The sequence below is a fragment of the Argentina silus genome (assembly GCF_951799395.1).
Source record: "Argentina silus genome assembly, chromosome: 18".
In the NCBI taxonomy this organism is placed as follows: Eukaryota; Metazoa; Chordata; class Actinopteri; order Argentiniformes; family Argentinidae; genus Argentina; species Argentina silus.
In genome coordinates, this window is record NC_139672.1 from 12,315,338 (window position 1) to 12,319,052 (window position 3,715).

Genomic DNA, 3,715 nt, shown 5'->3' on the forward strand with positions numbered 1-3,715 from the left:
TGTGTGTGTGTGTGTGTGTGTGTGTGTGTGTGTGTGTGTGTGTGTGTTTGAGTGAGCGACAGGGCATTTCTGAGTATGGACACCATTGGGGAGAAACGGCAAACACATATAGTTGTTTGACCCCGAAGGTTTGGGAGCAAAAAGGTGTTTTCATGTACAGACCTCTGTAGAAATAGTAGCTTTTCCTCCTACAACTTATCCTGAACATTTTGGACTAACTCTGACTTTTGGAGTCATTTTGAAACATTTCCTCTTATTTCCTCAAACTGATGTGACTTTAACCAACCATCCAGCCCCTGTACCCTCACTCGGGGTACCTGACCAAGTACATGCAAGTATCTAACTGTTGAGATGGGGCACTATTTCAAGACGGACAGGGTCGAGAAGGGATGAAGAGAAAACCATAAATGGTAGTTCATCTTGAAATCTTATGTAAATATCAGTATTTGGATATTATAAGCCAAGACAAGCTGTAGGAGAGACCAGGACAACAGGAACATTCAAGTTTTATTGGCATAAAGTCTAGAGAATTTTCTTATTTTTTTTCTCTTCTGCCATGTAAGAATAGAATAATTCAAATCCAGCTTTCTGGTCTTATAGGTTTACTGTGGCAGTGTTTATGTTTACAGAGCAGAGACTCTTGGTATTAACGCGGTACATTATCTACATTGTTTTGTCGATTCACTCAGTATTTGTAGTTTATTGAAACCCACAGGAAATCGAGAAATGGTCTGTTTGGGATAGCGTGTAAGAACCTGACATGGATCAAACACATATGTCGAATACTTGGGCTGTGCTTGATTTAGTTTGCCTGGCCAAATGGAACCGATGGTCCAAATTGTGACATAAGTATCTGACCCAGGTCTGGTAAGAAAAAGGAGAAACCACCACCACTCCTGCATTGGCCACAAATTCAACAAAATTACATTCAAACTGATAGTCAACAGAGCTTGTAGACAGCCTTAAGTTATAATGGTACATTTGATAGTGTTGGCCTCTACTTTGGTGTGCGTGTACAAATCACCGTTGGACCAACATATTTCAATGAGTTCTTGACCATATTTCAAGGTATGTCTGATGAGTGGATTGTTTCCGAGAGAGAACTCGGTACCGACCCGATGATGCCATATGGCCACCACGTCCTATTTTCAGCTTGGATACTCCTCTTAAAGTTGCCTGACTATAATCTTATCCCAAGAAAACTAAGTGGTTTCCCCCAAAGACAGGACATATACTTGTAGATACTGTAATAAGGGTCATCAGACCTCTATCTCCAGACATGTTCCCCTGACAAACAATTAAAATGATTTTAATTGTAAGATCACCCTCTATTTTGATATGTTGTTTATTAATTTTTCCTCATTGTTTTTAAGCATATTTTAGGTACTTTGGTTGGGTCTCAACATTATCTGACCGTTTGAGGTACTTTGTGTATAATGATGTACATTTGACATATTTATAATGCAGTATGTAAATATTGTTTTTTGTTTGTTTAATTTTCCGATTGTAACTTTTTTTCTTTACGTTCAGAACGTGAAACAAAGCAAAAGCTAAAGAGTTACCTGTTGTGTGCTTGGATGCTTGGCTGACTGTTGACCTATTAATAAACACTCCAATAAAACAATGTAGCCGTTCCTGGATTTGGGAAATAACAAAATGTGTGAAATGTGTCTTTTTGTATGTTGTTTGACTGAGTATATGTCATATGTTCTCTTGTAAAGGCAGACAATCTTAAGGTATGTCCTTATGTGACCCTCTTTCAATCGGTCACCTCAAGGCAGCTCTGAAGTATGTCAAACTAGAGAGAACTTTCTTCATGACCCTATCATAATTGTGTGATATTCCAGGGTAAACATTCAATAAGCCAATGTGTGCTTGTGTGACAGATGGGATTCGAACCCGGGTCTCCCGCATGGAAGACCCAAGCGTCCGTGTGATTCCAAATCACCATTGCTACAGTCCCCACCTCCCTCTCCACAGGAAAATCCATTAAGGTAAAGTAATGTAACAGACAGGATTCAAACACAGGTCTCCAAGCATCTACCATTAGACCATCATCCCCAAGGGGCGACAGTTGAACTCAAATGTCTCAAGCAGGTCTACCCATCATGAGAGTGATTCCAAATAACCTCTCCCACACTTATCTGAATACACTTATTCTTATCTGAACACAGAATTGACAAGTTTGAAAAGTAGCCTCGTTCAATATGGGCCTTGAATGTTCATTTGCCCAGCCTTCTTAAAAGTCAGTGACAATTGGAGTTGGCTGATGCGGACAGCCCATTGGTGCTAGTGTGGCTAAGGGCACCAATGCGTAGAAGAGGGCAGACCTCAGACATTTCCTGTGCCAGCCATTGAGTTAAGTGGGGGTTGGCCCCTCAGCTTCCTGCCTGTGGGAGCCCCCCAACAGTCTCTCAAAGAGGATTAAGATAAAGAGTCAGGCTTAGTGTCAGGCAGCAGGACATGGCGGGGAAAAGTGAAAGGTCCCGGTGTTGAGAGGAGTCAAGCCCACACTAATCCACTGCTTATTCTCAGCTAATCTGGTCTCAGCAAATATACCCATTTCCTCTCTCTGTCTTCTCTCTTGTCTTTTATCATCTGCCTCTTTTTGTCTTTCCCTTTGACTTCCTCGGTGCAGACTGACAGACTGAGATGGTTATACAAACACATTCAGACAGACAAGTGGTTGAGAGAATGTACAATATACTCTTTGCCCGAAAGGTACAGTAATATGCAACTGTGATGATGAGACTAATTCTCTAATTAGTGATTTCTTATGACTGTGATTTGTACTGTAAAATGAAAAATGAAAGAATCATGTTTCCCATAATCCCTTGTTCTGGCAATGTTATTATCACAAGCAGATTCTTTATTTTGTCTTTTTCTGGCCATATCTTTTAATATCTGGATTATTGGTATTCCGTAACGGTTAGAGGATCCGTGGTGATGTCAGAGACGCTGGAGCAATTTGTACCATTACCTCGATGATTGGGAGGATAGGTGTTTTTTGCCATTAATCATCCATATTCCTAAGAATAAGAACTTTGCAGTTCACAGAGAAATACAGCACACACAATGGTTGTGTTCCTGGATGTCTTCATTGCAGCTGCACTGCAGATCAGATCTCACAGCGTCTGGATAAGTGTTAAACATCTGATGAACCATAGATATATCTATCTGTATGACGGCAATGAAGACAACCTGGAATTCTAGAAGCCAAGGGGGGAGTATGATGTGAAGTGACACTGACACTGCTGGGAGCCCAGGATATGTACCACATCCACTATCACCAGCTGTACACACTTCCCTAATCTCTCACCCCATATTGTCTTGTCTTCTTCTCCCATTCTGATCAAGGCCTGTGGCGTTCGGAAGCGTCATCATTTTGAACTCAACTGAAAAAATGAGTAAAAAAAAAACAATGGGTTTTCAACGTTGGGAGTAGTGCCTCCTTCTTGTACAATGTGTTCCTGTACATTTCTGGCTCCATCTTGACTCAACGTTGGTTGAAACACTGTCCACCCCTCTACTGAGAGCCCAGCCACAGGTGAGACCGGTGAGGACTCAACGCTCCTCACTATACAGCCACCATTGGAGGCTGGCGGAGGGAGAAATCGGGAGGAGGGGCTCATGTAATGCATGGAATGGAATGAGTAATGGTGTTTGATAGCGTTCCTCATCCTCTGCATTACTATGAGCCCTTCCTCCGATTTCA

General features: G+C 41.7%; 1 protein-coding gene across 2 annotated transcripts in view; it reads left to right on the forward strand.

Annotated features, from left to right (window-relative positions):
• agap3 (ArfGAP with GTPase domain, ankyrin repeat and PH domain 3) overlaps window positions 1-1,657 on the forward strand; it is a gene marked incomplete at its 5' end in the record, with an annotated part of 116,463 nt that extends 114,806 nt beyond the window's left edge. For both annotated transcript variants that reach the window (XM_083690228.1, XM_083690229.1), the window contains one exon: window positions 1-1,657. This exon is cut by the window's left edge and continues 1,395 nt beyond it.
• Between the last annotated feature and the right edge of the window lie 2,058 nt (window positions 1,658-3,715).